Below are 14543 nucleotides of genomic sequence, written 5' to 3' on the forward strand. Positions count from 1 at the left end.
CCGGGGTGTCTTTTGGTGTCGGGAAATCTTACCCTTGGCTGGTCGCGGTTGGAGGGGTCCTTGGTTCTGTGGCTGCAGGCGTCGTCTGTTTCGTCTAGGAGGGTCTTTGGGCACTAGACGTCAGGTCCCAGTCGCCGGGGGAACGTCCTCGTGGTCTTTGATCTCTCAGGCACAGGCCGGGCTTGGCGGGTGCAGAGTGGGCTGGATTCGTGGTTCCTGACTGGCACCAGGGGTATTGATGTTGGAGCAGAACCACTGCTCGTGGGTGTCCCAGTCTTTTGGAAGTTTCAAAGCAGGCAGGTCCTCCGGGGTTGTCGAGGTTGCTGTCCGCAGGAGACGCCAGAGTTTCACAGGAGCAGGTTCAAGGATCAACAGGCTTGTAGGGTTCTGGGGTCAAGTCAGTGGGCGTCGTCCTTTTGTTAGCAGCTGCGCGGCAGGTCTTCTTGTTTCTTGGTCTTCTTGTTGCAATCAGGATCTGAGGAAGGAAGTTTCAGGGTGCCCCTAAATACTAATATTAGGGGCGTTACAGAAAGGGCAAGGGCAGGGACCAATGGGTCCCTGTCCATGGGTGGGTACACCCCCTAGCCTGCTCCTCTCCTGTGGGAGGGGGGCAGGAGCCTAGCTGTGATTGGGCAGGGCTCCCCATCTTCAAGATGGCCGGAGCCCGGAGTCGTGCTTCACCTAGCCTCTCCCAACTGAGGGGTGGGGTTGGCATAGGCTGGCAAACCCCCTTCACTTAGGGTTTCCCACCAGAGTGGGGGTCAGAACCGGTGAGGGCCAGTTGCTGAGTACAGCAAGTAGCCTGGAGATGCTCACAAAGGTGATATGCCTTTGAAGCTTCCGCTGCCCATCCTGGGGGAGGAGGCTTGGCACCTTGTCCCAGGATGTGCATTGTGTCAGGCCCCCGAGAGCGGCAGGCTCTCGACCCAGGGGTCCAGAAACATGTCTGGTGGTGGCAGCCTCAGTAGCCACACAGTCAGGACACAGAGTTGGTTAGGGTTCAGGGGGCATCTCTAAGATGCCCTCTGTCGTGCATTTTACATTAAATCCCACACTGGCATTAGTGTGGGTTTAATGAGCTGAGAAGTTTGATATCAAACATCTCAGTCTTCAGTGAAGCCATCATGGCGCTGTGGAGTTCGTAATGACGACCTCCCAGCACCATATACTCTTAATGGCAGCACTGCACTTACAGTGCCCAGGAATGACCCTGGGTACTGTAGGGGCACAGGGCTCATGCACCTGTGCCCAAACCACTGGCATAGGGCACCCAGCTAGAGGGGTGACTGATGGATGCCAGGGCAGTGAGCTTGTGGGCATGGCACACAGGGATGTGTGCCATGTCGACTCTTTGTTTAGTTCTGTACCTAGACACTCAGCCTGCAAAGGCAGTGTATGGGTGTCAGGGCACAGGGCCCCTAAGGGTGGCACAATAAGTGCCGCAGCCCTTAGGGGTCTTCTCTGGTGACTATGCCCTGGGTACCTAGGGTACCATTTACTAGGGGCTGACAGGTGGTCAGAGATGCCAATTGGGTTTTAGTTTCAACACAGTTTTTAGGGAAGGAACACAGGCCCTGGGCACCTGGTTGGCAGGAGCCCAGGGCACACTCAGTCAAAGCACATCAGCATTGTCTGTTGCTGGCACCGTGAGGAGCGTGAGGAACGTGCTTATAAGCCCAAACGGAATGGACATAGTGGAGGTCGCCAAAGTTAGGAAACCTGCGGTTTTCACGGGGGCTTTAAAAGAAAGTGCGCTAAATAAAGGGGACAGTAATCCCGACCCTATTGATCCGCTTAAAGCATCAGAAGAAGTAACGGTTGCTCCCCGTGTCCCTAAGAACAGATATCTCCTTCGCTCTCTGCACCAGAGAGATATACCTACTGAAATTGCATCTACATCTCTAGGTCAAGCTCCTGCATCAGAAAGAAATCAAATAGAAATTGTTCGAAAACAAAAGAAAGCTCAAGCTGTGCCAAAATCAACACCCTCAGTGAAGGCGTACTTTCGAATAATGGAGAAAACTGTCACCGATTTGGGCACAAAACAGGTGACATCGCAGTCGGGCTTACAGGCAGATATCATTTCTGTCTCAATTTCCGATTCTACACCCATTTCTCAACCCGGCATCAGCATGGATGTAAGTACTAGCTCTAATACTAGAGATAGCTCCTCCGTGGAGTCCCAGAATAGATATGGTCCATTATTATTAGACCCTGAGACTGTTTTGGAGGAGTCTCCTGCTGATACTATATTGGAAAAAAACTACCCAAGTAGTTGGTGAAAGCAGGGATCAAGCGAGCCAACAGCTCCATAGAGAGGAAGAGAGAGGTGGAGGGGCAGACGGAAATCTGAAGGGTTTTTTCAGAGCTATGCATGAAGATCTTTTGGCGAAATTGTTGCCTAAGTTCGAAATATCTGAAGGAAATCAGAGAGAAATAGCTGAGAAATGTACTAATCTTGAAAATAAACTTGATGACATATGTACTAGAACAGAAACACTTGAGGGTGAAGTGGCAGTCCTGAATAAAGTGTCAGAGTCACACTCGAAAATAATAGCTGACTTGAAAGCTCAGAATATGACTTTGCAGCAGGACATGGAGCGTCTTGAAATCCATGCAAGACGTAATAACCTGAAATTCCTTAAAATTCCAGAAGGAGCGGAGAATGGGGACGTAAAGACCTTAGTCTGTCGATTGTTGAGAGAAGGAGTTTTGAAGGATAGACCGGATATTAATTTAGAGAGCGAAATACAGCGTGCACACCGGGATCCTTTTAGACAGCATTCGGGTCGGAGCGCCCCCCGAAAGATACTTGTCAACTTTCTCTCGTACTCAGTTAAAGAACTGATTCTAGGTAGGGCTCTCACTGACTCTTCTCTTCAAATTGACTCTACTAAGTACCTAATTCGCTCCGACGTGGGTAGAGTGACAGCACAGAGGCAGTGGGAGTTGGGGACCCGGATGCAGGAAATCAGAGAGTTGGGGGCACAGGTCATGATGAAGTTCCCTGCTGCTTTACGAGTTGTATGGAAGAATAAAACTTACAACTTTACCTCCCCTCTAGAAGTGGATAGTTTCATCATTTCTTTGAAAGAAGCTCAGCACATGGAATAAGTATCAGGACAAGGATAAGGATAAGGTTACAGAACTTGGGTTAGACGAAGGGCCAAACATATAATTCCTATTTTGCTTACTATATTTCTAGATCATTGATGATAAAAAAAAAAAAAAGTCAGAGTGAAAAGGGAGGGAAAGAAGAAAAGGAAAGAAAAGAGAAAAAAAAAATTGAATAAAAAAAAAATGCTCATATATAACCTATAAACAACAAAAAATAACAATATATATATATATATATATATATATATATATATATATATATTCTCATCATGTATGATTAGTGTTAGTGTTGGTTTAGGTGCATTATAATTTTTTTTTTTAGGAGGCCATAATCCAGGTTAGGGGTAGAGCTGTCGTATGGCGATACAATCGCCAAGGTTGAAATGGGGGGGTTCCTCATGGGGGGTGGGGGGAGGTGATGGGAGGTGGATGGATAAAAAGAAAAAATATTTTCCTCATATACTTGTATTAGATGAAACTGACTTGTTAAGCAGAGCGAAATGGAGGCAAAAGACTCTTTCTTTGGTCATAATAAAATTGGATGACGGAGAATAAGACAAAGATAATTAGCTGGAATGTCAATGGATTAAGGGAAAATAGGAAACTTAATAGGATTTGTGAATTTTTGAACAAGTCTGGAGCTAATATTATATTCCTAGAAGAAACCCACCTAGAGCAGCAGGAATGCAAGGCAGCTTTTAAAAATCAAAAGTGGGTTCAGGATCTTCTCTGCTCTGAACAGACTGGTAGTACCAAAGGTGTGGCCTTGATTATTAGATCCAACAGTGGGATAAGTGTGGAAAAACATCAAACCGATCATACGGGTAGATGGTTAACAGCATCCTTATCTATAAAAAACACACGGGTGACATGTGCTATATACTATGGACCGAATCAGGACTCTCCAGAAGCACTGGTTAATCTAAAAACTAGTTTTCAAAACTTAAATGCTCCTATTATATTAGGGGGTGATTTTAATTTAGTATTTGATCCTAAATTGGATCGTACGTCCCGAGCTATATCTGCCACATCATATAAATCTAAAAGAGAGCTCAGAAACATGATGAGGGATTTTAACTTACTAGACATCTGGAGAGTAAAAAATCCAAATAATAGAGACTATTCGTTCTATAGCTATAGACACAGACACCACTCACGTATAGATTTTTTCCTTATTGATCACGGATTACTTCCAAAGACTGTGTCTACCACCTACATTCCTGCTATCTTATCTGACCATTCTATGGTAGAATTAACAGTGGTATTCTCTCAATGTGTTCAGGTAAGACGTTGGACCCTAGATAGGTCCCTCCTATTACAGGAAGGTTTAGAAAATGACCTACTAAAGCGTATAGAGGAGTATTTTGAAATCAATAACACCACTGCGTCAGAACAAACTGTATGGGAAGCATTTAAGTCTTACTTAAGGGGAGTACTTTCTACCATAATGATACAGAGAAATATAAGGAGGAAGAAGACAGAGGAAGACTGGCTGAATAAAATCAAACAAAAGGAGCAAGAGCTTCAAAGAGCCGCACTAGAGCAACAAATCAACTTGCCTTCCATTCAGAAGGAGCTAGAGGACTTAAAAGTCAAATACCAGGCAAATCTTGATAAGACTATCAAAGAGAGGTGGGAGGCTAGTAGATTGCAGAACTTTTCCTATGGCGAAAAATGTGGTCGTATTCTGGCTTGGAAGGCCAGGTCCGATCGAACTAGAAATCAGATAACCAGGCTAAAGATACAGAGCTCTGGCGAAATAACATTTAATAATGATGAGCTATTGGAAGAAGTTAAGCTATATATGCAGAACCTATATTCAGGTACAGACAATAAAACTTCCACTGAAGAAGCAGCTCTCTGGCTGGAGGAGCTCAACCTCCCATTCTTAACTAACGAGGATAATTTGATGCTAGGCTCTTTGATTAAAGAGGGGGAGGTCCACGATCAGCTCAAAAGAATGGCCAGGGGAAAATCAGCTGGCCCAGATGGGCTTCCAGTTGAAGTCTACCAAATGGGGGCTGCCATAATAGTTCCAATTCTTACATCTCTATTTAATAAGATACATTTCGAGGGACAGCCTATCCCACCGACCTGGCTGGAAGCCACAGTAACGTTAGTTCCTAAGCCTAATAAGGACCCGCTGACAGTTGAGTCATATAGGCCAATCTCGCTGCTAAATATAGATTATAAGATCTTTGCTGGGGTTTTGGCGGCGAGATTGGCCAAAGTAATTAAGTCCTTAATACATGAGGATCAGAGGGGCTTTATGCCAGGCAGGCAGTTAAATGAACTGACATATCAAGCCATTGCTGCAATAGATTATGCTTCAGAGCAAAAAAAACCCTTGACTATTGTGGCAATTGATGCCGCTAAGGCCTTTGACCAGGTCCACTGGTTATATTTATGGGAGGCTCTATCTAAGTTTGGCATTCCAGCTAATTTTATAGCATCCATAAAAGCGCTATATCACAGTCCTAAAGCCAAGTTCCTTGTAAATAATCTGCTAACAGATTGGGTTCATATAACACGGGGTACCAGACAGGGATGCCCCCTGTCTCCTTTATTGTTTAATCTTTATATAGAGCCTTTGGTAAACCAGTTAAGATCTGATACTATGATTAAACCCTTCCAGATTAATGAGTTAGACCTGAGATTCGCACTATATGCTGATGACCTCCTAATGTATACATCTAATCCTGAGATATCCATCCACCGCCTATTTCGTCATGCTGAAAGTTTTGGGGTGATCTCAGGATATAGAATCAATAAAGAAAAAACGGAGGTCATGCAATGGAACTATGTAGATAAACTTCCGGAATCAAAACCCCGGATGAGATACCTTGGAATTCACTTAGTTCAGAACATCGTAGAAACATCCAAGGTGAACATGGACAGAGTCTACAAGGAAATCTGCGGGACTTTACAACGTTGGTCTGGCCTACCACTAAACATCTTTGGAAGGGTTAATTTAATTAAGATGGTTATTTTGCCAAAGGTTACTTTCCTATTTAATTCATTACCCTTATCATTTGATCCTAAAGATATCGCCAAACTACAGGGAAGAATCGGATCTTTTATTTGGAATTGTAAATCGCCCAGAATTTCTTTAAAAAAATTGCGACGGAAATTGAAAGCTGGAGGACTAGCTATGCCAGATATTTTGTATTATTGTCATTCTTTTCACTTCAAAAACTTTAGGTGTATGGCAGACAAAGCCGATACATCCTCTTTAGGACGGCTATTTCAGGCGCTACTACATGGTATCCCTTTAGGGCAAGAATTCTTTTTGTTCAAATTTGGAGATCCAAGATTCTACAAGAAGGTTAGATTAAAGGTGCTAGGAACTGCCCTGAGAAACTGGGTGTTTGTTAGAAAGAAACTGGGTATTCCCTATTACACCCCCCAGGCCCCTATATGGGATTCACCTGGGACGCCAGAATGTCTCAGAGACCAATTATCAATTCCTCTCAAAACGGCCGGTTTTATGCAATGGCAGGATTTTATGGATAATTCCCAGCTATTGGGGTGGGACTCACTCTCCAGGTTGACAAATGGAACTCTCACCAGATTCAAATTCTATCAGTTATCAAGTTGGTGGTCTACCATTCCATGGGAGTTCACAACCAACCCAAAATTTGAATTTGTTATGAGAAAGGGTAGATGGAAAAAGGAGATCTCCTTTTGGTATGAGGCCTTAAATGAGAAGGATGAAATCTCAGAGAGTGAACTTAACAAACTCTGGGGGGAGATAGACGACCTGCAATGTGATAACTTGCTAGCATTATGGGGAGACTCTTTTAAATTGTTAAATATAGTGGTGAAATCTGCCCCCTAAAAGCGCAATCACCTGTTCACCTTAAATAGAGTCTATATAACTCCCAAAAAACTGGTTAAAATTACAAAGCTGGAACATAGCTGTCCACGTTGTAAGGCCCCTGCAGCAGATGATATACACATGTTCGCAGAATGTCCAAGTTTATTACCCTTTTGGACTAAAATTGGAGAGTTCATATCTGACGTACTCGGCATAAATTTTGAGATCTCTTCTAGGATAATTTTTTTTGGGTTAGGGGCAGAATACCAGCTTCAGGATTTGATGACTAAATTCATCTTTTATATAATTATTCTATCAAGGCGTGAAATTTGTAAGGCCTGGAAGTCAGAGAATGCCCCTACATTCACGGAATGCCTGAAATATATTATTTATGTGAGTGAGTCCGATATGGCTTGTGATAGTTCTAGTCAAGATAAGATCTGGGCGGCCCTTGTGGCTTGGCGGAACCGATGACAGTGTTCCTATGATTTCACCTGGGTACTGTTGGTGCTTGTTCTCCTGCCTAAGAAAGGGTCTTCAAGGTCGAAATGGTATGGAGCGGACATAGCAAACAGCCAAGTCTAGAGCGGGGTCTTCGCCCTCCCTCCCTACTAAGGATATAATCCTCTAAGTTTCGTGAATCGCAATGTAGGGAGGAGGAGATGCCCTAACTAGAATACCCAATCTGGTATTTGAGGAATACAAAAAAAAAAAAAAAAAAAAAAAAGCACATCAGCAATTCAGCAAAAAGTGGGGGCATACCCATGCAAGAAAGATGGCACTTTCTCCTTCCACCCCCGCCCCCTCCCCCCCCCCCAAACGTAAAGTGATGAGTGTAACCTTGCACTAGGGAGTCTTCACTGTCTAAGTAGAAGAACCTGGAAAGTCCATCTGCATTGGCATGGGCAGTCCCTGGTCGGTATTCCACTTCAAAGTCCAGTAGGGAAATGGACTATCTTATTATTTTTGGATTTTCCCCTTTCATCTGCATTAGCCATCGGAGAGGTCTGTGGTCAGTTTGGACCAGTAAATGAGTTCCAAACAAGTAGGGTCTCAACATCTTCAGGGACCAGACCACAGCAACGGCCTCCCTCTCAATGGCACTCTAATGCTGCTCTCTGGGGAGTAGCCTCCTGCTTATAAAAGCAACATGTTGGTCTTGGCCTTCTTCATTGATCTGGGATAGGACTGCTCCTATCCCTAGCTCCGAGGCATCAGTCTGCACTATGAACTGCTTGGAGTGAGCTGGGGCTTTTAGAATTGGTGCTGAGCACATTGCTTCTGTTAGGGTGTCAAAAGCATTTTGGCAACTAACAGTCTAGTTTACTTTCTTGGGCATTTTCTTGGAGGTGAGTTCTGTGAGGGGAGTCACAATGGACCCATATCCCTTCATAAACCTCCTGTAGTACCCAGTCAAGCCAAGGAATGCCCTGACTTGGGTCTGGGTTGTTGGAGCTGCCCAGTCCTTGATACTCTGGATCTTGGGCTGTAAGGGTTGTACCTGGCCTCCACCAACAAGGTGGCCCAGGTACACCATAGTTCCCTGCCCTATTTGGCACTTGGATGCCTTGATAGTTAGGCCTGCACCTGCAGATTGTAGGGCTTGTCAAACCTTCCCAAGGTGGATCAGGTTATCCTGCCAGGTGGAGCTAAATACAACAATATCATCAAGATAAGCTGTACTAAAGGACTCCAACCCAGTCAAGACTTGATTCACCAACCTTTGAATGGTGGCAGGGGCATTCTTTAACCCAAAAGGCATTACAGTAAACTGATAGTGCCCATCAGGGGTGGCGACTGCTGTTTTCTCTTTTGCTCCTGGGGCCATGCCAATCGGCCAGTACCCTGCAGTTAAGTCAAAGGGCACTGATAAATTTGGCTGCCTCCAACTTGTCTATCAACTCGTCTGATCTTGGAATGGGGTGAGCATCTGTATTGGTGACAGAGTTGAGCCCTCTATAGTCCACACAGAACCTCATCTCTCTCTTTCCTCCATGGGGATGAGGTTTGGGAACCAGAACCACTGGGCTAGCCCAGTGGCTCTCAGAGGGTTCAATAACCCCTAACTCCAGCATCTTGCTGACTTCAGCTTTAATGCTCTGCTCTACTTGGTCTGATTGTCGATAGATCTTGTTTTTGACAGGGTTACTGTTACCAGTGTCCACATCATGGGTACACCAGTTGGCCAGACCAGGGGTCAGGGAAAAGAGACTAGCATACTGTTGCAAGACTTGCATGCAGTCCGTCTGCTGTTGGGCAGAGAGGGTGTCTGAAAAGACTACTCCATCCACTGACCCATCTTTTGGGCTGTAAGAGAGGAGATCAGAGAGAGGTTAACTCTCTGCTTCCTGTTCCTCATCAGTCACCATCAACATGGTGATGTCAGCCATGTCAGTGTAGAGTTTAAGGCGGTTCACATGGATAACCCTTTTGGGTGTCCTGCTTGTGCCCAGGTCCACTAAATAAGTGACCTCACTCTTTTTCTCCAGGATAGGGTAAGGGCAACTCCATCTGTCTTGGAGGGCCCTTGATGCCACCGGCTACAAAACCCACACCTGTTGCCCAGGCTGAAATTCAACCAGTGCAGCTTTTTGGTCATACCAGTGCTTCTGAAGCTCCTGGCTGGCCTCAAGATTCTTGGATGCTTTTCCATATACTCAGCCATTCTGGACCTTAGGCCAAGCACATAGTTCACAATGTCTTACTTGCGTTCTTGGAGAGGCCTCTCCCAACCCTCTTTTACAAGGCACAGTGGTCCCCTTACAGGATGACCAAACAGAAGTTCAAAGGGGTAAAACCCTACTCCCTTCTGTGGCACTTCCCTATAAGCAAAAAGCAGGCATGGCAACAGGACATCCCATCTCCTTTTGAGTTTTTCAGGGAGTCCCATGATCATGCCCTTCAATGTCTTGTTGAATCTCTCAACAAGGCCATTGGTTTGTGGATGGTATGGGGTAGTAAATCTGTACTGCACACCCCACTCCTTCCACATTTGTTTCAGGTAAGCAGACACGAGTTGGAACCTCTGTCTGAAACCACCTCCTTAGGAAACCTTACCCTGGCCAGGAGGGCCTTGGCTACTGCAGGAGCTGTAGAAGTCCTAAGGGGAATTGCTTCAGGGTACCTAGTAGCACGATCCACTACTACTAGAATGAATTTGTTCCCTGAGGCTGTGGGAGGTTCAGGTGGACCCACAATGTCCACTCCTACCCTTTCAAACGGGACCCCTTCCACTGGCAGTGGTATCAGGGGGGCCTTTGGGTGGCCACCTGTCTTGCCACTGGCCTAACAGTTAACACAGGAGCTTAAAAACTCCTTCACCTTTTGATGCATCTGGGGCCAGTAGAAGTGACTAACTAGCCTTTTCCCAGTTTTGCCCCAGATGTCCTGCTAGGGGGATGTCATGAGCCAAAGTTAGGAGGAACTTCCTGTACTTCTGTGACACTACCACTCTCCTGGTGGCTCCAGGAGTGGGGTTTCTTGCCTCCGCATACAGTAATCCCTCTTCCTAATAAGCTCTGTGGGTACCACTGACATCTCCCTGTGCTTCTGAAACAGCTTGCTGCCTCAGGCTTTCAAGAGTAGGACAGTCTTGCTGACCCTGGCACAGCTCTTCCTGGGTGGGTCCCCCTGGGCCCAGGAGTTCAACTTGGTAAGGCTCAAGTTCCATGGGCTCAGTTCCCTCTAGGGTTTCCAAGTCCTCTCCCTGAGGAGAGGGGCCCTGAGAGGTATGCTGTGCAGAAGCTGGTCCCCCAGTCTTCTTGCTTTTTCTCTTGGTTGGTTGGGCCATACTTTCAGGCTCCAAATCTACTTGTTCACCCTTCTTTTTGCTCTGTGTTCTTGTTTGCACACACACCAATTCAGGGATACCCAGCATGGCTGCATGGGTTACTTGCTCAACCTCAGCCCAGGCTGACGTTTCTAGGTCATTTCCAAGCAGACAGTCAGCTGGCAACTTCTGAGAGACCACTACCTGTTTCAGGCCAGTAACTCTCCCCCCCCCCGCCTAATGTCACCATAGCCATAGGATGAATAGTGGTAACACTGTCAGCATTGGTGACTAGGTGAGTTTTCCCAATCAGGTATTGCTCTAGGGAAACCAGTGTATTTCTCACCATAGTGATACTGGCATCTGTATCCCCCAGGGCTTCTATTCTAGTTCCATTAATGTAAGGGTATTACAAATACGTTTTCAAGTTGGGTGGCCACACAGCTACAGTGGCAAACTCCACTTCCCCCAAGGAAACTAGACTTGCTTGAGTGTATTCTCAGACTTGTTCTGGGTACTTCTCTGATCCCATTTGTAGACTTGCTGCCGCAGGAGTAGCTGTACTGGGTGCCTTAGGGGCTTTGTTGTGGGGGCAATTTTTGTCTACAGTTAAATGTCCCAACTTCTTACAGTTGTTACAATAGGCCTTGGAGGGATCAAAGTTCTTCCCCCTATAGGGCTGAGGCACATAGGGAGTAGTTTGTGACCCACCCACCTGTACAGGTTTTTGGGGCCCTTTGGAAGACTCTGACTTTTTATCTTGGGGATTCTCACTACCTTTCCCCTGGGGAGGTTTTGTAATCACCTTCTTTTGGTCACCCCCAGTGGTTGTCCTTGTCGCCCTAGTCTTGACCCAATGGTCTGCCTTCTTTCCCAATTCTTGGGGAGAAATTAGACCTAGGTCTACCAAATGCTGATGCAACTTTTCATTTGTGCAGTTACTTGATATATGTGGTACAAAAGGGGGTGGTGATGGACGGAGCATCTGAACCAATCAAACACTCACACCCAGTCAACAGATCTGGGTTTAATCCATCACCGTTCTTTAGCTCGCTCTGCCACCCCAGTTCAGACATGGCCATATGCAAATCAGTATGACCCTGTGCCTCATGGGAACAGTCCAGCCGGAACTGCCAAGCCATGGACCGGACACAAGCTTCCGAGGACCGGTTTCTGGCATTTCAGCTGTCTTCAGCCCGTGCTTGAATCCAGTGGCAAAGTGAGCAAGGGACTCACATCTGAGCATATCCTGCCAACTTATGGTACAAAAATCGCCACCCCCTTTTGTACCGCTGGATTCAAGCAAGCCGGGCTGAAGACGGCTGTAATGCCAGAAACCGGTCCTCAGCAGAGTGGGCTAAAGAACGGTGATGGGTTAAACCCAGATCTGTTGACTGGGTGTGAGTGTTTGATTGGTTCAGATGCTCCGTCCATCACCACCCTCTTTTGTACCGCTTTGTTGACCATAAGTTGGCAGGGTATGCTCAGACGTGAGTCCATTGCTCACTTTGCCACTGGATTCAAGCAAGCCGGGCTGAAGACGGCTGTAATGCCAGAATCCGGTCCTCGGAAGCTTGTTTCCGGTCCAGGGAAGACATCCCTGAGCTTCCCCATTGGGCAATCTGGCCGGTGTGTATTAAAGTGAAAAGATTGTTTTATAGTGTTGCTCCTGCAATCCAGCCGACCTCAAAATAGAGGGGCCAAACTTAAGCGAATCTAAAATTTCGATACTACTGTTACCTATTCTTGGTTTCCATTTCTCTCAATGCTTTTCTAAATCATCAAACATCATCTGGCTCAACCCTCCATATATTTGGCCTATGGTACACCCCTCGTGGTCCCTAATAACCTCCAAGTGATATTCCAAAAAGCAAGAACACATTTTCCAGTATTGTATATTTTATAGACTCACATGCTTGAATCTTCCTCGTTGTCATGGCGTGAGTACCACGGTAATAGTAACAAGCATTTACAATGCAATGGTCTCGGCAATATTATAGGTAGAGCTATTGGCATTGCTTATTATTTTATTTTTTATTTATTTTTATCCCTAAGTAAATGTTATTGTCATTTCTATTGTCAATAGCTTAAGTGTTTGCATATGTGTTACATATTGCATTAGACATATTGCATTAGCAGAGAGAGAGTGAGGTAGCGAGATAGAGAGGTATTGAAATAGAGAGTGAGTGATGTAGTGAGAGAGTGAGGTAGATAGAGAGTGAGGTAGTGATGGAGAGTGATGTTGTGAGGTAGTGAGATAGAGAAAGATTGATGTATTGAAAGAGAGAGTGAAGTAGTGAGTGTTAGTGATGTTGTGAGGTATTAAGATAGAAACAGTGATGTAGTGAGGTAGTGAAAGAGAGAGTGTAAGTGACTTAGTGTATTTGAGAGTGAGGTTGTGAGATAGAGTGAATTAGTAATTTAGAAAGAGAGAGTGAAGTTGTCAAATTTTCTACATACCCGTATGTAAACATGCATATGTATAATTGTTGCTACAGAGTCTATGATAGTGACTTTTTATTTAACATTAAACATTAAGATGCATTTTCGATGGGAAATGGCTTTGTAAATATACCTTGGGTGCCTTTTGATAACTCTACGTGGAATTCTGCTTTTGTTTGACATGTCCAGTTTGGTTTCTTCATTTCAAATTTCATATAGATCGATCAAAGGAGGGCTAAATTATTCGGGGTGAAGTAAAAAAGTAATATTTTACGTTTCAGATTCCATAGGATGTTTTCCTCGTTATTAAAACAAAAACTGCGGAACAGATTTATACCAAACCTGGTAGAACTTTAAACAAAGAATAAACCCTTTTTTAAATTGGTGTAAGTCAATTTAGACGTTTTTGGAGTATTTCCATTACAGATTGTGTGTCTGGGCTTCGATTGGTTAGTTTTACATATGTTTTGATCTTAAATTTGCAAATTATCTGATCAATCTGACTGGCTACTGTAACTGAACCAGTGTGTTGTGGCCACCAAAAACAAGTTGTGGGATTCGGGACTATTCACAAATCCTTAATGGCAGAAAAATAGAAAAAAATAATGGTAATGGAGGTGCATCCCTGACATAAGGGATGATGCTGGGTTATTATGGAGGAAGAGATACTAGCTTAAACATTTTTAATAAAACTTTTTTTTTCACCATAGAGGATAGGCGAAGCCCATATCCTGTATCCAGAAATAGGCCCAAATGTTAAGTCTAGAACATTGGGTTAAACAACTGTTAAAACCCTTTCAATATGTTGTGAAAGCCAAAGTTTCAATTCTGATCTGTGATCCCAGAAAAAAAAAACTCTGGGGCCTATGATTCTCAAAGGGAGCAGCCTCCATTCTCGTTCTCTAGATCCTTTCCAAAGCCTTTAAAAACACAAAAAGGAAACTCTGATTATGCTGAAACGTGGGGAGCTCCAAGTGCTGGGCACATGGCATTGCCAACGGACCCTATGCTCAGAGCCTACTGATCTGTGGGTTCTGGGGCACAGGGTTTGGGTGCAGAATATAGTGAAAGACAGTACACTGTCCCCACAGATGCTGCAAATGACCAAAGGCACATTATAGTTCCATAGCTTCTGGGTGCTGGTAGGTGTCCTGTGTCCTGTTCTTGTTGGATGGAGGCTAAGCAAAGCACACATCTGTGCTCGTGGGTTTCTTCTTCTGGGTAGGTGACATGAACTGTCATTACGAAAACTATAAAATCCACTGAAATAGTTTACAAATGTCATTAGAAACAAAGGCAAAAAAACAATTATGGATGAAATGTTTAAATGAATATCAGATAGTGGAATTTACTCTGGACTGCATTCAGGGATATTACTTTTTGCATCCTGTACCACCA

This window comes from Lissotriton vulgaris, chromosome 2_1 (assembly GCF_964263255.1).
Source record: "Lissotriton vulgaris chromosome 2_1, aLisVul1.2, whole genome shotgun sequence".
Taxonomy (NCBI): Eukaryota; Metazoa; Chordata; class Amphibia; order Caudata; family Salamandridae; genus Lissotriton; species Lissotriton vulgaris.